Here is a 26,217-nt window from a genome sequence, read left to right as displayed (position 1 = left end):
TGTGCCCCGAACGGCGGTCAAATCTCAGGCACTTGTGGATTTCATCAATGACTGGACAGAGTTACAGGCGCCAGAAGAGAAGCCGGGTCATACTTATTGGACTATTCATTTTGATGGGTGCAGGCAATTGGAAGGCTCGGGGGCTGGAGTCGTATTAACTTCCCCACGAGGTGATAAGTTTTGATATGTTCTTCGTTTAATGTTCCCTTGCACTAACGATGCAGCTGAATATGAGGGTCTACTCCACGGTCTTCGGATGGCTAAGGAGATGAATTTAAGCTGGGTTAAGTGCTTCGGTGACTCGGACCTGGTGGCTCGACAAGTGTCTGGTACTTGGGATTCCAAGGACCCACCCATGGCAGCATATCGTCGAGAGGTGGACATTGTTGCAGGTCACTTCAAAGGTTATCAGGTTGATCATGTGCACTGGCGGAAGAACGAGGCAGCAGACGCTTTAAGCCGTTTGGGTTCTCAACGTAAACTGGTTCCACCCAATGTTTTCCTGGATATACTGCATAATCCGTCAGTCAAGCTCCCTACAGAGGAGGATTTGGCTGTTCCTAATCCGGCGGATTAGTTGGTGGCGGCTCTTCATGTTATCCCAGATTGGACGATCCCATATTTGGCGTATATGAACCAAGGAGAATTACCAGAGGCTGAAACCTTGGCCAGGCAGATAATCTGGCGATCAAAGTCCATGACTATTGTCAATGGCGAGTTACATCATTGCAGTGTAACAGGGGCGTTTCAGCGTTGTGTATCTCCTGAAGAAGAACATGAGATTCTGCGTGAGATCCATGAAGGGGATTGTGGTCATCACGCTGGTTCAAAGTCAATGGTAGCTAAAGCTTTTTGTCATGGCTTTTATTGGCTGACGGCTCATGCTGATGCGGAAGACTTGGTGAAAAAGTGCGATGGCTGTCAGAAATTTTCACGCCAAGCTCATGTTCCGGCCTAGGAATTGATTATGATTCCAATCACTTGGCCGTTTGCAACTTGGGGGCTGGATATGGTTGGGCCCTTTAAGAGATCCAAGGACAAGAAGACCCACCTTTTGGTGGCGGTTGATAAGTTCACTAAGTGGGTGGAGGCAGAGCAAGTCAGTAAGTGTGATGCAGCCACGGCGGTTCAATTCCTCAAAAAGGTGATTTTCCGGTTTGGCTTTCCACACAGCATTATAACTGATAATCGCACCAATCTGTCCAAAGGTGCTATGAAGGAGTTCTGTCAACGTGAGCACATCCGGCTTGACGTATCATCAGTGGCTCACCCCCAGTCTAATGGTCAAGCGGAGTGAGCCAATCAAGAGATCTTGAGAGGCATCAAACCCCGGCTTATGGTTCCTTTGCAGCGGACGCGGGGTTGTTGGGTGGAAGAGTTACCTTCTGTATTGTGGAGCATCAATACCCCGCCCAATAGATCCACGGGTTACACGCCTTTTTTCATGGTTTATGGAGCGGAGGCGGTTCTCCCTAGTGACATCCGTCATGACTCGCCTCGTGTGGCGGCGTATGTTGAAGCTGACAATGAGAAGGCACGACAGGAAGCACTTGACCTGTTGGATGAGGAGCGTGACATTGCAGCAGCCCGTTCGGCGATTTATCAGCAAGATCTGCGTCGTTATCACAGCCGCCGGGTTAGAACCAGAACTTTTCAAGAAGGCGATCTGGTGCTCCGACACATCCAGGATCAGACTGATATGCACAAGTTATCCCCGCCTTGGGAAGGACCCTTTGTGGTCAGCAAGAATCTACATAACGGGTCATACTACCTTATAGATGTTCGAGAGCACAAAGAATCACGTAAATCGGAGGAGGAGACTCACCGGTCGTGGAATATCGCTCATCTTCGGCCTTACTATACTTGAGCCATAGGCTCTGCTTATGTACATAGTTATGGCAATGTATACATTATGATCAATATAATAAACGGGAGCCTCAGCTAAAGCGGGGTATCTGTTGTTTTTCTTACATCATGTGTGGTTACATGGAGGCTTCTATTTCATAAAGCGGCATCCGGTTTACCCCTTGATTCAGCTTATAAAAGCTTTATATAAAAATCACTTGGGGGCTTGGTTGTAGTTGAACCATAGCTACACCTCTTGATCGGCGCAAGTCCACCAGAAAAATCACTTGGGGGCCTGGTCGTATTCGAATCATAGTCACACCTATTGATCGGCTCAAAGCCAAATTACTTCGGGGCCAAAGAGAGTGTTGCAAAAAAAACAACTCAAACATAGGCACCCACTGAGCACAGCTCAAAATATTGCTTGGGGATTCTTTGCTATCGCAATGAACAAAGAATCTACACTTGTAATAGGCTATCAAGCCACGGCTTGGAAGCCTAGTGTATACACCTAAAACCCTGGGTTAGCCTGCCTTTTTAAGTAAGTCACTCCATCCAGGTAAACCTGGTATGACCCGCTGAACTTTGACAAGTCAATCTCATAAGACCCTGAACTTGTCAAAGTTAAAATGACGATTGTTTAAATATTGAGGTCCGTCTTAAAAGGCTTTGTAAAATGGTTTAACTCAGTGGCCTAGCAGCCCATGAAAAGCCTCGAATTTGGGGCCTGGCAGCCCGTGAAAAGCCTCGACTACAAGTTTTTATATCCTTTTATTTGCTAAGTTTTTTCTCCTTTGATGAGATTTATGATGTTTTTGATAAACCGACGTTCATTAACCCGGTTCGGCTTTCAACTACAAAGTTGTCACTACATGATCAGTTATAATCCGGAGATTATTAACCCGGTCTGGTTACGACCATAAGTCGCCAGAATTGAATATGGATAAACGGGTGTTTATCACAACCCGGAACGGTTTTATCATAAACCGGCACAATATGACAGGAGTTATTCTTACTCAAGATTAGGGTTATCACCCTCACTACAAAAGTTGGTCAGCCAACATTATGACTCAAAGTCACAGGTATCAATTATTTTCATATTTGATTATCTTTTTACAGCCTTGGTTATGAACCCTGGCTATATATCTGGGCATCATGACCCGTCCGGCGGTAAACCGCCAGGACACTATCAACTTCTTGATGCAGGAATAGCTTGAATAAATTGCCGTGGATTATGAACATCATATGTCTTAAGCATAGCGGATTAACAAGTGTTAGGCACAAATAAATATGCACGATGGCATAGCACACCAAGTGTTTTAACTAGCCTATTACAAGGTGTTTCAGTGCCCAAAAGAATAATTGTTTTTGGCAACTATTGTAGCACACGGAAGGTTAAACCGGCCTCCGGATCATGATTCGTCACCAGGTTGACTTGACGGCTGTGGATCATCTTGCACCGGTTCATCATCCTCCTCTCTACCCAGTGGCTGGAAGTCAATCGTTGCCCAGTCGATCCCTGTTAGGGCTTGGAATACAGCTTCATCGCTTATAAGGGTGGACGGTTCAATGTCAGGGGCATAGGTGTGCTTACGGATTGGCGGGATAAGATTTGAGCCTCAGGAGTTGGTGCAGCGACCCATTTGTTGTTGACGTTGTAACTCGCCTGGTAATATGGAAGATCAGCTTCTTCAGCCAATTGACAAGCCAGTGGACGTACTTCCCGGTTTATGGCTCGGAGGTCATCATTGCCAAATACTGATCCATCTTCTTTTAAGCTCGGATAGCCTTTACCCACATCATCCGAATCAAGATCAGGCACTCATCCTTTTGCCCGGGTTAAGGCGGTCAGAGCACCAGCCCTTGGAGCAGATCTCTTTAGCTCTTTTACCCGGGCAGGCAGCATTGACAACCTTTCAAAGGTATCTTTGACTAAAGTTGGGGTCGGCTTGTTGTGAGAAGCAGTGCAGATAATCCGTTGCGCGCCGGTATATAACTGCTCTATAAGAGTATAGGCAGCCTTCAGCTTTTTTGGTACGTCAGAGCCCAGATGGCTAATGCGAGTTCCTGCATCATTACAAGTATCAATAAACCGGCGATGTATGGATGATATGTTGAAAACATAAAGCTAGGATAGTTACCAAACACAGCAGCAGTCATGGCATGTATTTGCCGCTTTACACGAGTCAGCTCGTCTACCACCGGTTTAAGAGCTGCTTCTGCGTGCTCGGCTCTTTTTTGCAATGAGGATTTTTCTATCTCCTAATCCGCCCGCTCCTTGTTGAAACTCTCCTTCAGCTTTTCCTTAGCGGTTAAGGCACTGGTCAGCTTATCTTTGGCTTTGGAGGTTTCTGCTTGCTGGGACTTGATGTTTTCTTGTAGATCGGCGGTTTGAGTTTCCTTTTTGCTCAGCTCAGCCTATAAGAGACAGACATATCATGAGTTGATGGTACATATTTGAAGTACCAAGCACATAACAAGTTATGCACCTGATACTTGGGGGCTAATGCATATTTGCTTGTTCTCGGAAATTTCTACAAGTCCCAAGCACAATACAAGTATTACTCTTGGCACTTGGGGGCTAATGTATGTTTGCTCAAAGTAACGTTATGGGAATTCTTCTAAAGTCCCGGTTCATCTTCATAAGTTAAACCGGCCCTTGGGGGCTACACCACCGAAAGATACAATATTGCAATTCTAAAGTACCGGTTCATCTTAAAGAGATAACCCGGTCCCTGGGGGCTAAGCATGCAAAGTTAAGATATTACAAAGTCCCAGTTTAGATTAACATCATAAACCGGCCCTTGGGGGCTACTGGAGTTGACATTTGAAATTGGACATAAGAGAAATAGTTGTGTGGTTACCTCATACCGCTCCTTCATCAGATTTACTAAACCGGCTTCGTAGTCGCGGCTGGCGTACAGACGGTTCAAGAAGCCAGAGTGAATGTCTTGGGTGTTGAGATGGGCGTAGCTGGACAAATCGGTGTTCCATTTATGTTTGCCCATAGAAGAAAGCTCATCCTTGGCGCTATGCTTGGATAAAGCGACCGGGTTGCCAGGAGCGGTGTGGCTGACGCCAGTAATCATAACGTCATCTTCTTTATCATCAGCAGCCTTCACTGGAGTGGACGGTTTATCAGCAGCCTTCACTGGAGTGGACGATTTATCAGCAGCTTAGCTGGACTGGCCGGGTTATCATCCGTGCGAGCCGGACAAGTCGGTTTGTCAGTGTGAACTGTGGTGTCAACTTCTACTCGTTCAACAATGAATTCATAATCTTGTGGTGGCGGATCATCAAGCAGAGCATCAACATTGGTCTCTACTAGATCTGGGGTTTTCTCCGGTTCAATAACCGCATTTTTGTCTGACGGTTTGTTTAACCAAGCTTTCTTGCTGGGTCTTGGTTTGGCACTGAGAAGAACAAATATAAAGGTCAATACATTGTGTAAAACATACAGCATTGGAAATAAATTTAAAGGTATGACTCAGCCAGGAACTGTCTTGAGGGGTGGAAGCTGTGTGGCCGATGACTCGCCAGAGGATGAGTGGGGCGTGCCCTGATAATTTGAATCAGACGGATTAAGAGGTTGACGGAAACAACCCGCCTTTGGACAAGAAGTGTCGGGAATGTAAGAGACCTCTGATTGACGTTTCCGGACTGGAGTATTCGGTAAACCAGCTGAGGTGACTACCTAGCCGCTGTGCCGGGTTGTGCAGGGAGCTTCGTGTTATTGTGTCTTCAAAAGAAAGTTTGGGTCCAAGTGAGCAAGGGGGTGAGAAAATTTTACTTTCCGGTTTGCTCGACGGATTTTCGGTGTTGGCAGAGGATCTGAACCGGAGGAAAGGATAATTACCTCTACATCATCAGCTTGGCTGCCTTCAGCGTCGTCTTGATAATAGTCATTGTCAATGAGGTGTATGAAAAATGAACCAGGAGAGTCAAGTTCTACCTCTGAGTCCGGATTAGCCAAGTCAGCATCAGCATTTGGCTCGGAAGACGCAGTGGTTTTCTTCTTGGCAGATTTTTTGGTAATTTGGGTCTTTGGGCGAGTTCATTTTGCCGATTTATCCTGTGGTTTTTTCTTCCAGAACGGATCATCGCCCTGTCAAAAATGGACAAAATTTTGAGAGAATATTTGAAAGAAGCAAGTTAGAGAAAAAAAGTTATGTGATCCTTACAGTTGGCGATTTGTTGGAAACGCAGAAAGGACTTAATCCGGTCTAGCTGCAGACAGCCTCTGGTTCATTCAATATTTTCTTCACAGCCTCAGCAACTTCATCATCTGTAAGCTGAATATCAACATGTCGTTGAGGGTCCTTCAAACTCCCGGTGTATTCACACGTTAAACCGGGGCGTCGGCTTAAGGGCAATATGCTCCAGGTTATCCAACAACGAGCAAAGTCAACACCTGTTAAACCGTTTTCCATAAAGGCTCTAAGTTTTGAAAGTTGTGGAGCATAGTTGGACCTTTCCTTTGTAGTTAATCTCTGAGGAAAGGGATGTGTATTGCTAAGACGGTGAGGGTGAGCGAGTCCTGGATTGGGGGGTCCTCGGACAGCCGGACTATATCCTTTGGCCGGACTGTTGGACTATGAAGATACAAGATTGAAGACTTCGTCCCGTGTCCGGATGGGACTCTCCATGGCGTGGAAGGCAAGCTTGGCAATACGGATATGTAGATCTCCTCCCTTGTAACCGACTCTGTGTAACCCTAGACCCCTCCGGTGTCTATATATACCGGAGGGTTTAGTCCGTAGGACAACAACAATCATACGATAGGCTATCTTCTAGGGTTTAGCCTCTACGATCTCGTGGTAGATCAACTCTTGTAATACTCATATCATCAAGATCAATCAAGCAGGAAGTAGGGTATTACCTCCATCGAGAGGGCCCGAACCTGGGTAAACATTGTGTCCCCCGCCTCCTGTTATCATCCGCCTTAGACGCACAGTTCGGGACCCCCTACCCGAGATCCACCGGTTTTGACACCGACATTGGTGCTTTCATTGAGAGTTCCACTGTGCCGTCACCATAAAGCTTGATGGCTCCTTCAATCATCGACAACGATGCGATCCAGGGTGAGGTTTTCCTCCCCTGACAGATCTTCGTATTCGGCGGCTTCGTACTGCAGGCCAATTCGCTTGGCCATCTGGAGCAGATTGAAAGCTAAGCCCTTGGCCATCAGGTCAGATTTGGAAACTTGAACAACACTGCCCACATCCGCGGAGACTTGATCTTCGGCGGATTCGAGCCCATGTGAGGTGCGCCGCACAATCATGACGAGCATGATGTAGCTCTGCCATCGGACAGTGTTCGGGAGATCACACCTGCAACTACTCCGGCCCTCAATCCGGAACAAATTACGCCATCTGTGGACGGGTGGATGGACCCCGCCACGGAGGCCACACACTCAGTGGCGATAGCGCCGAATACCGACTTCACCTCCTACGAGACCCGTGCTGCCGAACCATTGAATTCGTCCCCGGCCATGGGCTCCGAGCCGCCCGCGTCCGCGCCTGTCGAATCTGATTGGGCGCCAATCATGGAGTTTACCTCCGCGGATATCTTTCAGCACTCGCCTTTTGGCGATGTGCTAAATTCATTAAGGTCTCTCTCCTTGTCAGGAGAACCTTGGCCGAACTATATCTGGCTAGAATGGGATGCGGACGACGAAGAAATTCGCTCCGAAGACATCGACGGCATGGACGACGATGCAAGAGAGGAACAGGAACCATCGCCCACAGGGCGCTGGACAGCCACTTCATCACATGACATATACATGATGGATACATCCAAAGAAAACAATGATGAGGAACGGAAGGATGCAGCGAAGGATAGCTCCCTCGAGAAGCAACCAAAGCGTCGGCGTAGGTGCCGCTCCAAATCCCGCCTCGGCAAAAACAGCGATAACAGCGCAAGAGAAAATAACACCCCAGTCGACTCCAGAGGAAACGACGACCACATTGACCCAGCGATAGAGCAGGATGAACCAGCAAACGGCGAACATAGTACGGATCCGCTGTCCAAACACGGCGACGCCGAGGATAAAGCTCATTAACCTCCCTCCGGAGAGGAAAACAGTCCGGACGAGGATGCACACATCATCCCGGAAAGGCACTTGGAACAAGAGAACCTCCACAGAAGGCTTATTGCCACCGCGAGGAGTCTGAAGAAGCAGAAGCAAAGGCTTAAGGCCGCGCAGAATACGCTCAACAGTAGATGGAACAAAGTGCTCGACAATCACGAAAAGTATGGTGGTAGTTACCACACAAAGAGCTATCCAAAGCGCAAGCTGTTGCCTGAATTTGATGATGAGGCCTTAGAGCCCACACAGCCGAAAAACAAAACGGCCGACCGGTCGGATCAACCACCTCGAGGCCGCGATATAGCGGCTAACAAGGCCGCACATAAGTCAGCACACGATTCACGTGAGGACTTGCATCAGAAGACCGGCGTGACCAGATCCATCTACGGATCAAGGAAACGCGCTCCAACGCACAACCAAAACCGAACACTACAACCGTCAAAACGCCATGACACATCCAAATACAGGGGTGCCGCATACCCCCTATGTTTCACCGATGAGGTGTTGGACCATGAATTTCCAGAAGGATTCAAACCCGTGAACATAGAGGCGTACGACGGAGCCACAGACCCTGGGGTCTGGATTGAGGACTTTATCCTCCATATACATATGGCTCGCGGAGACGATCTCCACGCCATCAAGTACTTGCCACTCAAGCTGAAAGGACCAGCTCGGCACTGGCTGAAGAGCCTCCCTGAAAACTCAATTGGAAGTTGGGAGGAGCTTGAGGATGCTTTTTGGGCTAATTTTCAAGGGACCTATGTCCGACCTCCGGATGCAGACGATTTAAGTCATATAATTCAACAGCTCGGACAGTCAGCCCGAAAGCTTTGGAACAGATTTCTCACTAAGAAGAACCAAATCACCGACTGCACGGACGCCGAAGCCTTAGCAGCTTTCAAACACAGCGTCCGAGACGGATGGCTCGCCAGACACCTCGGCCAAGAAAAACCGAGAACAATGGCAGCTCTAACAAGCCTCATGACCCGCTTTTGCGCGGGCGAAGATAGCTGGCTAGCCCGTAGTTGCACCAGTGACCCAGGCACATCCGAAGTCAGGGATGGCAATGGAAAACCACGACGCAGTAAAAGCAAGCATCAAAATAACAAAGACAGCCCAGACAACCCGGCGGTAAACGCCGGATTCAGGGGTTCTCAACCGGGTCAGCGGAAAAAGCCTTTCAAAGGCAGCAGAGATGGACCGTCCAGCATAAACAAGATTCTAGACAAATTATGCCAGATTCATGGCACCCCCGATAAACCTCCAAATCACACCCACAGAGAATGCTGGGTCTTCAAGCAGGCCGGTAAGCTAAACGCCGAACACAAGGGGAGGGAGACACCAACTGAAGACGAGGACGAGCCTCACCAGCAAAGCACTGGGGGACAGAAAAAAATTCCCACCAGAGGTCAAAACAGTGAACATGATTCACGTGACGAAGAGGAGAAGAAAACATGCACTCCGAGACACATGTGCCGGTGAGCCCGTCACCCCTATCTTCAACCCCTGGTCGGCCTGCCCGATCACTTTTGATCGCAGGGATCACCTGACAAGTATCCGGCACGGAGGATTGGCTGCCTTGATGTTAGACCCAATAATAAACGGATACCATCTCACACGAGTCCTTATGGACAGCGGCAGTAGTCTTAAGCTGATATATCAGGACACAGTCCGCAAAATGGGGATAGACCCGACAAGAATCAGCCACAGTAATACTACCTTTAAGGGAGTAATACCAGGCCCAGAGGCCCGCTGCACGGGCTCTCTTGTACTAGAGGTTGTATTCGGTTCTCCCGACAACTTCCAAAGCGAAAAGTTAACCTTCGACATCACTCCGTTCTGAAGTGGCTATCAAGCACTACTCGGAAGAGCAGCTTTCGCTTGTTTTAATGCAGTACCGCATTACGCTTCTCTTAAGCTTAAGATGCCCGGTCCATGTGGCATTATCACAATTAGCGGAAATATCGAGCGTTCCTTATGCGCGGAAGAACTAGTGGCGGCTTTAGCAGCCGAACACTAAACGGCCTCTCCAACTAGAATAAATGATCGGTCGTCAAGACCGCAGACACGGCTAGACGAGTCCGGCACATCACTAGCTGTAACAGCTTAGATATACCTAAGATTGGTTCAATGGATTTACCGTCATAGGCGGTACCAGGGGCTTCCTGCATGTAAAAGGACTACATTTTGGCTCGACCTTACTTATCTTGATTTCTAATGGTTTATTGAGAATAACCAATTTTTTCGCACGACAACTTTCACCTAAGTTCTTCTCTTTTACAGATGGTAATCGTGCTACACCCTTCCAGGATACGGCACAACGGAGACACAGGCGCAGACGTGCAGCAGGGCCCCGCTCAAAGGTTTCTTTTTAGATTAAGACCCTGCGTAAACCTTTTTTACTGTCAGTTTTTGCTTCACTCCTCCGGATACTCAGCATAACCGAGAGCGATGCTGACGTTATTGGCATTTCGCCACGTCAGAGCGATGCACGTACCTGGACACTCAGGGATCATCATCAAGGGCGTTATTCAGCCCGGTATATGTTGTAAAGACCGAATACCTTAGGGAGTGTTCGGCGTCGCGAGTTTGGCCTTATATGCATCAGCTCCGAATCATGTCTTTGGTCAAATGTTGGGTTTGCCCGGCTCCTGTGTTTTGCTACCTTACGTTCCGCTCTATCGGGTAAGGTGGCGCCGGGAGAACTACTGCGATTGTGCCCTGGTTCATCCGTACGAGCACCTAAGTAGAGAAAGCCGAACACTGACTGTCATGATAAAGCGCGAGACTGGTTAACCACTCGATGACTTAGCAGAATTTTAGGGATTCCTCCGCATTAACGAAGGGCCGTTTCCTGGTCATGTATGTACGCACCCCGTATTCGGATGAGCGCAGAGGTACCACGGGCTATATAGTAGTCCCACCGTCAAACTCCTATGGCTAAGTGAAAGTGTTAAAGCAATATAGTTCAATTGCCTCGTTCGTTGCGCTATTACCTCCTTAATGGACCAAGACATTGGATCAAGTGTGAATACGCGTTTTTTGCGAACACCCCTGCATTATATGCATGGGGGCTGAAGCCGACCACTACAAACTTTCAGGTTATATACATATATACATAAACGTCCGCACAGGAGGCATCATAATACTTTCAGGCAAAAGTATAAACACAACCTTTATAATTTAATAAGCATTGTTCTTACAATTGAGATACATGTCACTAGAACATGATACGCTTCGAGCACTGAGCCTCTATTACACGAGCGCCTTCTAAGACTTCCTCAAAATAGTGCTCAGCCGATACCTGGCCTACCGCCGAAATCTAGGATGCAATAGTGGTGGCTTCCATCTCTGCCCAGTATGTCTTGACACGGGCAAGAGCCATCCGCGCACCCTCTATGCACGCCGACCTCTTCACAGCGTCGATATGCGGCACAGCACCAATGAATTGTTGCACTAGGACAAAATAACTATTCGGCCTCGGTCCCTCCGGCCAAAGGTGATCCACGACGGACCTCATACCAAGTTCGGACAACCTATGGAACTCGGCCCACTCGGCCATTTGATCATTTAACAGCAGCGGACGCGTTGGAGTGCGGAACAGTGACCAGAACAACCTTTCCACTACATGATCCTTCTGATCTTTGAGGAACGTGGTCGCATTAGCGGCACTCGCTGCTAAATCCAAGTACGCGTCTGCAGAACTCCATAATTTCCTTCGGGTCTCCAAACCTCGTCCGCAATAAAAAGGGCTTCCCAGCCGCAATATCTCCGGCTTGACGGAGTTACTCCTTCACCGCTCTGATTTGCGAGCGGGTTTCCTTGGCCGCTTCCATGGCCTCCTTCAGTTCCACCGCCTTCGCTTGGATTTCCTTTTCAAGAAGCTCATACCGGCCGGCGGCATCTTTCAGCTCAATAGCCATCTTGGCTATTTTCTCTTTGCTCTGGCAATGGGCAGCCTGTTCGGCTCTTAGCTCTTCGACCGCCTTTAGGGCGGCCGTATCACTCTTCCTGGCTTGTTCCTTGGCTCGGGCAAGTTCTGCCCGAAGGGTCTCCACGGCGACAGCTCCATCTGCAGTCACAGCATATTATAGATACTAGCATCATGCTCCTCTTAATATGTATTGATCCTAGGAGAAAACATACCCTGTGCCTCGTCAAGCCGCTTGTTTACAAGCACGATGTCGGCATCTGCGCATCAAGTTGTCGCTTCAGTTCGGCAAACTCACCAGTCCGGCCAGCCACCGGACCCGCAGCCACCTGCACATGAAAGCAACACGGTTATTACCTGGGACTATGATCCTCTATTTGCCATCTTTTTCGACAGCAACCAGAGTCTCAGGGGCTACTATATGCATAGGCCACACCTAGCGTGTGCGGTATCGTCCAAAAATATATATTAATTCACGTACCCCAAAGCCTTTCAGCAGACTCATGAAAGCTTCATGCAACCCGCTTTCGGCGGATGAAATCCTCTCAACCACCATGCCCATTAGCGCACGATGCGTTTCCAAGAGAGCCGCTTGCTCCAGAAGATTCATCAGCGCGTCCGATCGCACACTGGACGGTTCTGGACCCTTTCTGTGGCTCTCCTTAGGAGCCAAATACCCTGGACTTCATTTGGCCGAAGGTTTGCTTTCTGGCCTTGGCAGATCAGGAGAAATCCTCCGTGACGACACCTCAGGGTCGCCCGCTTCACGAGGCGGGGAGGCACGGGGAGGTGTTTCGCTCTCCATCATCTCCGGAAGAAGATCCCCCGAAAACGAACTCTGTCGAGAAGGGCTACGATCCGAACTACAAGACACACGCCTCGGTTATCGTTCTCGGAAATGAAGCAGGAAATATTTACTATAAAATACTTCCGTTTACTTACAGCTCGGTAGAGGGCTGGTCCCCTTGCGGGTACTGTGCGGTAAGGATGCCCTCCGGGGTAGGACCCTCCGACAAAGGATTCTTCCCTCGCTTGGAGACCATTACTTCCAAGTCTTCAGAGGCGGTCCTCTTCCTTCCTTAGGAGAGGGAATTTTAGATTCTTCCCCACGATTATCCTCCTTCGCGGAGGCACTAATTCCCCCGGTTTGGATGAATAGTGAGTGAGGCTCGCTCTCGGCTTATTAGTTCCTCCCTTTACCTTCCCCTGATGGCGCTTGATAAGGCGCAAGCTCAAGCATCCTGGCTAGTACAGGATCCGGTGAGCCCTCGGGGAGGGGGGCCGGACACCTGATCATCTTTGCCTTTTTTATCCAGTCCTGGTCAAAAGGCGACTTTTCAGAATGATGTTGTGATAAATTAAAAGACAACGTGTTCGGCCACGAAATTACTTACTTGAGTGTCTGGACGATTGTAGTTCAGACCCGCATCCTCGGAGGTGTCCGGACACTCTATTTGTGATCCGAAGAATGATCTGTACATCTCTTCGAGCATCACGCCGAAGAAGTGTTGAATAGTTCGTGGTCCTTCCGGGTTGAACTCCCACATACGGAGAGGTCGACGTTTCCAAGGCAGGGCTCGACGAACTAGCATAACTTGCATTACCTTAACAAGGCTGACATCTCTCTCGAGGAGAGCTCGGATGCGACTCTGCAATGTCGGCACATCATTTACTGGCCCCCAGTCCAGCCCCTTGTTGACCCATGACGCCAGTTGTGGCGGGGGGCCCGAGCGGAAGGCAGGGGCGGCTACCCACTTAGTACCCCGGGGAGCTATGATATAAAACCACTCCCGTTGCCATAAACTGGACACCTTCGGGAAGGAATCCTTTGTCCATGGAACATCGGCGCCTTTGCTTATTACGACACCTCCGCACTCTGCATGTCGCCCCTCAATCATCTTCAGCTTCACATTGAAGGTCTTGAGCCATAAGCCGAAGTGTGGGGTAATGCGGAGGAAGGCTTCACACACGACGATGAACGATGAGATGTGAAGGATGGAATCCAGAGCCAGATCATGGAAATCGAGCCCGTGGTAGAACATGAGCCCTCTGACAAAGGGATCTAGACTGAAACCTAGCCCTCGGAGGAAGTGGGAGACAAATATGACACTCTCGCCAGGTTCGGGAGTGGGAATGACCTGCCCTCGAGCAGGCAGCCTGTGCGAGATTTCGCCGGTCAAATACCTAGCTTCTCTTAGCTTCTTGATGTCCTCCTCTGTGACGGAGGAGGGCATCCACCGAACTTGAAGGTTGGATCCGGACATGATTGTAGGTCCGAAGCGCCTAGCCTGAGCCTTGGGTGTTTGAACTCGAGGTGGGGGAAGGATTCGATTGAGCGCGAGAAGAAGGGGACAGGCCTAGGCCTCTTTATAAAGAGGATGAATATCAAGCGTCCTCCTCGTGGCCGTTTGGGACTTGCCTAAAATCGAGCAGTCATACAACAGGCACGATTGGGTTACCCATATCCATATTGATGAGAATCCCATGAAAAAAGGGACACGATCTCTGCTTCGACAGGACGTGCCAATAAAAAACGCCTCGCAACACGTGCAGTGGCAGGCTCGGGAAAACGGTTCATCATGACCAGACCACGGCAGTACGTCACATTATGAAAAGCTGTCAGCAGGTTAGATTTGTGGAAATATTATTCTCTCTACGGTGGTATGTGGAATTTGTTTTACAGAGCCAGACACTATCCTTGTGTTCAAAATCTTCTATGGAGTATTCGGAGGAGGAACCCGCCTTGCAATGCCGAAGACAATCTGCGCACCGAACTCATCGTCATTGAAGCCTGGTTCAGGGGCTACTGAGGGAGTCTTGGATTGGGGGGTCCTCGGACAGCCGGACTATATCCTTTGGCCGGACTGTTGGACTATGAAGATACAAGATTGAAGAATTCGTCCCGTGTCCGGATGGGACTCTCCTTGGCGTGGAAGGCAAGCTTGGCAATACGGATATGTAGATGTCCTCCCTTGTAACCGACTCTATGTAACCCTAGCCCCCTCCGGTGTCTCTATAAACTGGAGGGTTTAGTCCGTAGGACAACAACAATCATACCATAGGCTAGCTTCTAGGGTTTAGCCTCTACGATCTTGTGGTAGATCAACTCTTGTAATACTCATATCATCAAGATCAATGAAGCAGGAAGTAGGGTATTACCTCCATCGAGAGGGCTCGAACCTGGGTAAACATTGTGTCCCCCGCCTCCTGTTACCATCCGCCTTAGACGCACAGTTCGGGACCCCCTACCTGAGATCCGCCGGTTTTGACACCGACAGAGGGCGGTAACCCGGCAAAGGATTTTCATCAGTTGGAGATGTGTCTTTGCAATAAAACCAAGTTAGATTCCACTCCTTGGGGTGACTGTGAAGCTTGGCGTGAGGGAAGCTGACATCCTTCCTCTTTTGAATCGGCATTCCACCGAGTTCAGTATTGGGTCCATATGTGAACTCTGTGCGATGGTTTAAATAGAAGAAATCCCTAAACAATTCAACTATGGGTTCTTCTTGAAGATAAGCCTCACAAAAGACTTGGAAATGGCAGATGTTGGACACAGAGTTTGGGCCAATGTCCTGAGGGTGTAGTTGAAAGCTGACAAGCACATCTCGGAAATTTTTTGAACCGGGAGGACTAAAGCCTCAACCAAGATGGACAACAAAAACGACTATTTCTCTGTCCTTGGGTTCAGGGGGATTTTCCGGACCAGGGGCCCTCTAGTGGATGACCTCTTTCTTGGCTAAAGCGCCAGTTGCGACACATCTGTCTAATTGTTCTTCAGTGACCCGGGAAGGAACCCAGTTGCACTCATAGACTTGTTTGGCCATTTCAATGGAAAGTTGAAACATGGTTATTGCCGGTTTAAGATGTATAATGGACAAGTATAAAGCGATGCAAGAGCAGAAGAAGACAGAAGTATATACATATTGCTAAACCGGAATCAGACATGGGAGATGGTACAAAGATAAAGCGGCTTGGCGGTTCAACAGGGGACTAATGGTACCTACCGGATTATCATTTTCCTATGAGATTAAACCGCCTACTCTGGTATAGAAGATACAAATTTAAGATGCCTAAGTAAAGGAAAAACAAGTTTCACAGCTTGGCATGGTAATTTCAGATCTGCAGTGCGTTGGTAAATCAAATTATATTCAGACTTAAAGCGCAGGTGCTTAAGCAAGTTTAACAGATCCAGATGAGTTTTTCTACACGAGGCAGATGATCTAAGGACGGAAAAGGGGATTGTAACTACAACTGTGTAAGAAAGTAGTAGATCTGAAGTCATCATGTACACTATGAAGAAGAACGGGGAAGAACAGTTTCAAGCCTTGAGGAACACCGAAACCATAATGATAGATCTAAAGCAAGGGAAAGGAAAACTTACTGACGTTGACAGAGCAGCGGAGGAGCGCCGCGTTTCTCTGGTGCGTTCAGGTCAATGCAGCGGCCGGTGTTGAGGTCGATGGCGAAGCTTGTCGACGGCGGCCGTGCATGAGGGTTAGGTCGGCTCGGGGAAGAATAAGAAGCGAAGAGGCACGGGGGGGGGGGGGAAATGGAAAAGACCCCCTGGTCCTATTTATAAAGGCAAAGGGATAAGTGATAGGCGTGAAAATTGAGGAGCCCAAAAGTTGGATATGTGGCGGAGCTGTCGCCTCGATTGTCGGAGGCTCATTAATGAAGGTGAGCTATATGCAATTTTTAATAACAGATGACGTCATGGCGGTTTATCATGATCCTGGAAGATGACGTCATTGCCGAAGAAGAAATTTTCTTAAGTATTGAAGATTGACATGAACCAGTTCAAATAAATCTGGGGCCTAATGTTGGGGATATTACTACTAGGCGTAAACCGGCCAGGAGAGGCCGGGTTATCCCCATAATGAGTTATTATATTTGAAGCCCATGAAGACAAAGATGATGGCGCTTTATGAACTCCCAGGGCCCAAAGGCGGATTAAGGCCTGTAGTCATAAACCGACATTGATATGTAAGCTTTTGTTGTAAGGCAGAAATAGTAGAGACCGGGCCGGACATGTTTATGAGCCGGCCTTGGAATCCTGTAAACCGGCGGGCGTCAACCCATGTATATATGGGGACGACCCGGCGGCTATTTAGGAACAACAAACAACAACTCGAGAACCAGCCATAGCGGATTCGCTCCCTGGTCATCGAAATACTAGCAATTCTACAACAACTGGGTCATAGGCTTTTACCCTCACCGCAAGGGGCCGAACCAGTATAAACTTTCTGCGTCCCTTGTCCGCTTTAACCCCTTTAAGCTAACCCGTCGTGATGGCTCCATGACTAAGTCCTTTCTCTAGGACATCTGCCATGACAAAACCACGACAGTTGGCGCCCACCGTGGGGCCATCGCACGATGGTTTCGAGTTCTTAGAGGGCAGCTTCGAAGGGCTCAAGGGATACGCTGTGGGCCGGATGACCAAGAGTCATCGTGGCAAGCTATACATCGACGACGCAGGCTGGGGCCCCGAGGCCAGCTCAATCGAGTACGGGTACCGGGTCCCCTTTGGTGGTATCCACGTTTATGAGTCGGCCTCCGAATCCTGTAAACCGGCGGGCGTCAACCCATGTATATAAAGGGACGACCCGGCGGCGGTTTAGGAACAACAAACAACAACTCGAGAACCAGGCATAGCGGATTTGCTCCCTGGTCATCGAAATCCTAGCAATTCTACAACAACTGGATCGTAGGCTTTTACCTTCACCGCAAGGGCCCGAACCAGTATAAACTCTCTACGTCCCTTGTCCGCTTTAACCCCTTTAAGTTAACCCGTCGCGATGGCTCCACGACTAAGTCCTTTCTCTAGGACATCTGCCGTGACAAAACCACGACAGACGGCCCAAAGAATGTCATGCAGCTGCGTCTCTGGCCCGCCCAGGACGAAAAGCCCATTTTCTGTCATGATTTTTTGTCATAGAAGTAGGAGCTCACCACATCTATGATGATACTGGGTTTTGTCACAATTATCGTCATAGAAGTGTCATAAGTATGACAGAAAAAAATTTCGTTCAACACAAAATGTCACGGATGTGTCTTTTTTTTGTAGTGCACGTAAAACTTACAACAACAAAGTAGAGGACGTCTAACTTGTTGTTGCAGGGTATGTTGTGATGTGTTATGGTCAAGATGTGATATGATATATGTTGATGTATGAGATGATCATGTTTTGTAATAAGTTCACGACTTGCATGTCGATGAGAACGACAACTGGCAGGAGCCGTAGGGTTGTCATTAACTTATTGTATGACCTGCGTGTCAATCTTTAAGCGCCATGTAATTGCTTTACTTTATCGCTATGCGTTAGCAATAGTTATAGAAGCAATAGTTGGCGAGACGACCCCGACGTAACAATGGAGATCAAGGTGTCGCGCGCGTGACGATGGAGATCATGCCGTTGATTTCGAGATGGAGATCAAAAGCACAAGATGATGATGGCCATATCATGTCACATATTTTGATTGCATGTGATGTTTATCCTTTATGCATGGCACACTGAACTTGTGGATTATCCTCATTGCTGCACAGAAGCAATAGTTATGAACGTCTGGCAGGCTCGATCTGATGACTACTCGATAGTTCAGTGTGCCATGCTTTACGGCTTGGAACCGGGACTTCAAAAGCATTATGAATGCCACAGAGCATATGAGATGTTCCAAGAGCTGAAGTTGATATTTAAATCTAATGCCCGGGTTGAGAGATATGAAGTCTCCAACAAGTTATTTAGTTGTAAGATGGAGGAGAACAGTTCTGTCAGTGAACACATACTCAGAATATTTGGGTACCACAACCACTTGACTCTGCTAGGAATTGATCTTCCAGTTGACTGTGTTATTGATAGAGTTCTTACGTCACTGCCACCAAGCTACAAAGGTTTCGTGATGAACTATAATATGCAAGGGATGACAAAAACGATTCCCGAGCTCTTTGCGATGCTGAAATCGGCGAAGGTAGAAATCAAGAAAGAGCATCAAGTGCTGATGGTTAACAAGACCACCAGTTTTAAGAAAAATGGCAAGGGAAAGAAAGGGAACTTCAAGAAGACCAGCAAGAAAGTTGCCGCTCCCGTTAAGAAGCCCAAAGCTAGACCCAAGCCTAAAACTGAGTGTTTCTACTGCAGGGAAATGGTCACTGGAAGCGGAACTGCCCCAAGTACTTGGCAGATAAGAAGGATGGCAAAGTGAACAAAGGTATATTTGATATACATGTGATTGATGTGTTCCTTACTAGTGCTCGTAGCAGCGCTTGGGTATTTGATACTGGTTCGGTTGCTCATATTTGTAACTCGAAATAGGACTTGCAGAATAAACGAAGATTGGCTAAGGATGAGGTGACGATGAGCGTCGGGAATGGTTCCAAGGTTGATGTGATCGCCTTCGACACGCTACCTCTTCATCTACCTTCGGGATTAGTTTTAGACCTCAAAAATTGTTATTTGGTGCTAGCATTGAGCATGAACATTATATCTGGATCTTGTTTATTGCGAGACGGCTATTCATTTAAGTCAGAGAATAATGGTTGTTCTATTTATATGAGTAACATCTTTTATGGTCATGCACCCTTAGTGAATGGTCTATTCTTATTGAATCTCGACCGTAGTGATACACATATTCATAATATTGATGCCAAAAGATGCAAAGTTGATAATGATAGTGCAACATACTTGTGGCACTGCCGTTTAGGTCATATTGGTGTAAAGCGCATGAAGAAACTCCATGCGGATGGACTTTTGGAATTACTTGATTATGAATCATTTGATACTTGCGAACCATGCCTCATGGGTAAGATGACTAAAACTCCGTTCTCCGGAACAATGGAGCGAGCTAATGACTTATTGGAAATAATACATACCGATATATGCGGTCCGATGGGTGTTGAAGCATGCGGCGGGTATCATTATTTTCTAACCTTCACAGATGATTTGAGCAGATATGGGTATATCTACTTGATGAAACACAAGTCTAAAACATTTGAGAAGTTCACAGAATTTTAGAGTGAAGTGGAAAATCATCGTAACAAGAAAATAAAGTTTCTGCAACCTGATCACGGAGGCGAATATTTGAGTTACGAGGTTGGCCTTCATTTAAGGCAATGTGGAATTGTTTAAAAACTCAGGCCACCTGGAACACCACAGCATAATGGTGTGTCTGAACGTCGTAACCGTACTTTATTAGATATGGTGCGCGTTCTATGATGTCTCTTATCGACTTGCCACTATCGTTTTGGGTTATGCATTAGAGATAGCCGCATTCATGCTAAATAGGGCACTGTCTAAATCCGTTGAGACGACACCGTATGAACTATGGTTTGGCAAGAAACCCAAGCCGTCGTTTTTAAAAGTTTGGGGATGCGACGCTTATGTCAAAAGGCTTCAGCCTGATAAGCTCGAACCCAAAGTGGAGAAATGCGTCTTCATAGGATGCCCTAAAGAAACTATTCGGTATACCTTCTACCACAAATTCGAAGGCAAAGTCTTTGTTGCTAAGAGTGTGTCCTTTCTAGAGAGGGAGTTTCTCTCGAAAGAAGTGAGTGGGAGGAAAGTAGAAATTGATGAGATTGTTGTACCTTCTCTTGAATTAGAGAAAACTGTTCCTGTGATGCCTACACCAACCAGAGAGGAAGGAAATGATGATGACGATGATGAAACTTCAGATCAAGTTACTACTGTACCTTGTAGGTCGACCAGAACACGTTTCACACTATAGTGGTACGGTAATCATGTACTGGATGTCATGTTATTGGACAACGCTGAACCTACAAACTATGAAGAAGCTATGATAAGCCCATATTCCGACAAATGGCTTGAGGCCATGAAATCTGAGATACGATCCATGTATGAGAACAAAGTGTGGACTTTTGTGGACTTGCCCAATGATTGGCAAGCCACTGAGAATAAATGGATCTTCAAGAGAAAGACACACGCTGATGGTAATATCACTATCTACATAGCTCGGCTTGCCGCAAAAGGTTTTCCACAAGTTCAAGGGTTTGACTACGATGAGTCTTTCTCATCCGTAGCAATGCTTAAGTCTGTCAGGATCATGGTATCAATTTTCGCATTTTATGATTATGAAATCTGGCAAATGGACGTCAAAACTGCATTCCTTAACGGGTTTCTTAAAGAAGAGTTGTATATGATGCAACTAGAAGGTTTTGTCGATCCTAAGGGTGCTAACAAAGTGTGCAAGCTCCAGTGATCCATTTATGGACTGGTGCAAGCATCTCGGAGTTGGAATATATGCTTTGATGATGTGATCAAAGCATTTGGTTTTATACACACTTACGGCGAAGCATGATTTACAAGAAAGTGAGTGGGAGCTCTGTAGCATTTCTGATATTATATGTGGATGACATATTGCTCATTGCAAATGATATAGAATTTCTGGATAGCATAAAAGGATATTTGAATAAGAATTTTTCAATGAAAGACCTCGGTGAAGCTGCTTACATATCGGGCATTAAAATCTATAGAGATAGAACAAGCCGCCTAATAGGACTTTCACAAAGCACGTACGTTAACAAAGTTTTGAAGAAGTTCAAAATGGATCAGTCAAAGAAAGAGTTCTTGCTTGTATTGCAAGGTGTGAAGTTGAGTAAGACTCAAAGCCCGACCACGGTAGAAGATAGAGAGAGAATGAAAGTCATTCCCTATGCCTCAGCCATAGGCTCTGTAATGTATGCCATGTTGTATACCAGACCTGATGTGTGCCCTGCCATAAGTCTGGCAAGGAGGTACCAAAGTGATCCAGGAGTAGATCACTGGACAGCGGTCAAGAATATCCTGAAGTACCTGAAGAGGACTAAGGAAATGTTTCTCGGTTATGGAGGTGATAAAGAGATCATCGTAAAGGGTTACGTCAATGCAAGCTTTGACACCGATCTGGATGACTCTGAGTCTCAATCTGGATACATATTGAACGTGATAGCAATTAGCTAGAGTAGCTCCATGCAGAGCATTCTAGACATAGATATTTGCAAAGTACACACGGATCTGAATGTTGCAGACCCGTTGACTAAAACCTCTCTCAGAAGCAAAACATGATCAAACAATAGAACTCATTGGGTGTTAATCACATGGCGATATGAACTAGATTATTAACTCTTGTGCAAGTGGGAGACTGTTGGAAATATGCCCTAGAAGCAATAATAAAATGGTTATTATCGTATTTCCCGTTCATGATAAAATTTATTATTGATGCTAGAATTGTATTGATCGGAAACTTAAATACATGTGTGAATACATAAACTACACCGTGTCCCTAGCTATCCTTTACTAGACTAGCTCATTGATCAAACATGGTTAAGGTTTCCTAACCATAGACATGAGTTTTCATTTCATAACGGGATCACATCATTAGGAGAATGATGTGATGGACTAATACCAACCGTCAGCTGTAGGGGAACATAGTATTTCAAAAAAATTCCTACGATGATGCAATATCTATCTAGGACATGCATAGCAACGAGAGGGGAGAGTGTGTCCACGTACCCTCGTAGACCGAAAGCGGAAGCGTTTAGTAATGCGGTTGATGTTGTTGAATGTCTTCACGATCCAATCAATCCAAGTACCGAACGTACGACACCTCCGTGTTCAGCACACGTTCAGCACGACGACGTCCCTCGAGCTCTTGATCCAGTAGAGGATCGAGGGAGAGTTCTGTCAGCACGACGGTGTGGCGACGGTGTTGGTGAAGCGATCTGCGCAGGGCTTCGCCTAAGCAGTACGACAATATGACCGAGGTGGTAAACTGTGTAGGGCGGCACCGCACACGGCTAAGACAAATCTTGGTGTCCCTTTGGGGTGCCCCCCGCTCCCGTATATAAATGGGGAGGAGGAGGCCGGCGGCCTAGGAGGGGCGCGCCAAGGGGGGGAGTCCTACTTGGACTCCTAGTCCAAGTAGGATTCGCCCCCCACCTTTTCCTTCCAACGGAGGTGGAAAGAGGGAAGGAGAGGATGGGAAGAGGGAAAGGGGGGCCGCGCCCCCTCCCCTTCCTACTCAGACTCCACTTGGTGGGGGGCACCTCACCATTGTGGGTTGTCCCCTCTTCTCTCCCATGGCCCATGAGGCCCATGATTTCCCCCGGGGGTTCCGGTAACCCCTTGGTACTCCGATAAAATACCCGGATCACTCGAAACCATTCCGATGTCTGAATATAACCTTCAAATATATGAATCTTTACCTCTCGGCCATTTCGAGACTCCTCATCATGTCCATGATCTCATCCGGGACTCCTCCACACTTCGGTCACTAAAACAAATAACTCATAATACAATCCATCATCGAACGTTAAGCATGCGAACCCTGCGGGTTTGATAACTGTGCAGACATGACCGAGAAACATCTCAGGTCAATAACCAATAGCGGAACCTGGATGCTCATATTGGCTCCTACATATTCTATGAAGATCTTTATCAGTCAAACCGCATAACAACATACATCATTCCCTTTGTCATCGGTATGTTACTTGCCAGAGATTCGATCGTCAGTATCATCATACCTAGTTCAATCTTATTACCGGCAAGTCTCTTTACTCGTTCCATAATACATCATCCTGTAACTAACACATTAGTACATTGCTTGCAAGGCTTATAGTGATGTGTGTTGGGGAACGCAGTATTTCAAAAAATTTACCTACGATCACGCAAGATCTCTCTGGGAGATGCATAGCAACGAGCAGGGAGAGTGTGTCCACGTACCCTCGTAGACCGAAAACGGAAGCGTTTAGTACACGGTTGATGTAGTCGAACGCCTTCGCGATCCAACCGATCCAAGCACTGAATGTACGGCACCTCCGCGTTCAGCACACGTTCAGCTCGATGACGTCCCTCGATCTCTTGATCCAGTTGAGGATGAGGGGGAGTTCCGTCAGCACGACGCCGTGGCGACGGTGATGATGAAGTTACCGGCGCATGGCTTCGCCTAAGCACTATAACTGTGGAGGGGCACCGCACATGGCTAAGAGAAGGCTTGGTGTGTCTTTGGGGTGCCCCCGCCCACGTATATAAAGGAGGGGGGAAGAGGAGGCCGGCCCAAGGGGGCGCGCCATAGGGGGAGTCCTACTTGGACTCCCGGTCCAAGTAGGATTCGGCCCCCCTTTCCTATTCCAACTAGGAGAAGGAGGGGAGAAGGAACGAGCGGGGCGCCGCCCCCTAATAGTCCAATTCGGACCAACCCATGGGGGGCGTGCGGGCACCCCTTGAGGCCCTTCTCTCTTTTCCATTAAAGCCCATTAAGTCCCATTACTCTCCCGGGGGTCCCGGTAATCTCCCGGTACTCCGGGAAATACCCGAAACACTTCGGAAGCATTCCGGTGTCCGAATATAACCTTCCAATATATCGATCTTTACCTTTCGGCCATTTCGAGACTCCTCGTGATGTCTGTGATATCATCCGGGACTCCAAACAAACTTCGGTCATCAAATCACATAACTCATAATACAAATCGTCATCGAACGTTAAGCGTGCGGACCCTACGGGTTTGAGAACTGTGTAGACATGACTGAGACACATCTCCGGTCAATAACAATACCGGAACCTAGATGCTCATATTGGCTCCTACATATTCTACAAAGATCTTTATCGGTCAAACCGCATAACAACATACATTGTTCCCTTTGTCATCGATATGTTACTTGCCCGCGATTCGATAGTCGGTATCATCATACCTAGTGCAATCTCGTTACTGGCAAGTCTCTTTACTCGTTCCGTAATGCATCATCCCGCAACTAACTCATTAGTCACATTGCTCGCAAGGCTTATAGTGATGTGCATTACCGAGAGGGCCTAGAGATACCTCTCCCACAATCGGAGTGACAAATCCTAATCTCGATCTATGCCAACCCAATAAACACCTTCGGAGACACCTGTAGAGCATCTTTATAATCACCTAGTTACATTGTGACATTTGATAGCACACAAGGTGTTCCTCCGGTATTCGGGAGTTGCATAATCTCATAGTCAGCGGAACATGTATAAGTCATGAAGAAAGCAATAGAAATAAAACTATACGATCATTATGCTAAGCTAACGGATGGGTCTTGTCCATCACATCATTCTCCTAATGATGTGATCCCGTTCATCAAATGATAACACATATCTATGGTCAGGAAACATAACCATCTTTGATTAACGAGCTAGTCAAGTAGAGGCATACTAGGGACACTCTGTTTTGTCTATGTATTCACACATGTACTAAGTTTCTGGTTAATACAATTCTAGCATGAATAATAAACATTTATCATGATATAAGAAAATATAAATAACAACTTTATTATTGCCTCTAGGGCATATTTCCTTCAATGTGCATTACCAAGAGGGCCCAAGGATACCTCTCCGATACTCGGAGTAACAAATCCTAATCTCGATCTATGCCAACTCAACAAACACCATCGGAGACACCTGTAGAGCATCTTTATAATCACCCAGTTACGTTGTGACATTTGATAGCACAAAAAGTGTTCCTCCGGTATTTAAGAGTTGCATAATCCATAGTCAAAGGAACGTGTATAAGTCATGAAGAAAGCAATAGCAATAAAACTATACGATCATTATGTTAAGCTAACTGATGGGTCTTGTCCATCACATGATTCTCCTAATGATGTGATCCCGTTCATCAAATGACAACACATGTCTATGGTGAGGAAACTTAACCATCTTTGATTAACGAGCTAGTCAAGTAGAGGCATACTAGGCACACTTTGTTTTGTCTATGTATTCACACATGTACTAAGTTTCCGATTAATACAATTCTAGCATGAATAATAAACATTTATCATGATATGAAGAAATATAAATAACAACTTTATTATTGCCTCTAGGGCATATTTCCTTCAGTCTCCCACTTGCACTAAAGTCAATGATCTAGTTCACATCGTCGTGTGATCTAACACCAATAGTTCACATCTTTATGTGATTAGTTCAGCTCCATGTGACTAACACCCAAAGGTTTTACTACAGTCAATAATGTAGGTCACATCGCTATGTGATTAACACCCAAAGACTACTAAGGTGTGATCATGTTTTGCTTGTGAGAGAAATTTAGTCAACGGGTCTGCCACATTCAGGGACGTATGTATTTTGCAAATTTTCCACATCTACAATGCTCTGCATAGAGCTACTCTAGCTAATTGCTCCCACTTTCAATATGTATCCAGATTGAGACTTAGAGTCATCCGGATCAGTGTCAAAGCTTGCATCGACGTAACCCTTTACGACGAACTTTTTGTCACCTCCATAACCGAGAAACATGTCCTTTTTCCACTAAGGATAATTTTGACCGATGTCCGGTGATCCACTCCTGGATCACTATTGTACCCTCTGGCCAAACTCATGGTGAG

This window comes from Aegilops tauschii, chromosome 5 (genome assembly GCF_002575655.3).
Source record: "Aegilops tauschii subsp. strangulata cultivar AL8/78 chromosome 5, Aet v6.0, whole genome shotgun sequence".
Taxonomy (NCBI): domain Eukaryota; kingdom Viridiplantae; phylum Streptophyta; class Magnoliopsida; order Poales; family Poaceae; genus Aegilops; species Aegilops tauschii.
Note: the sequence above shows the minus strand (reverse complement) of the source record.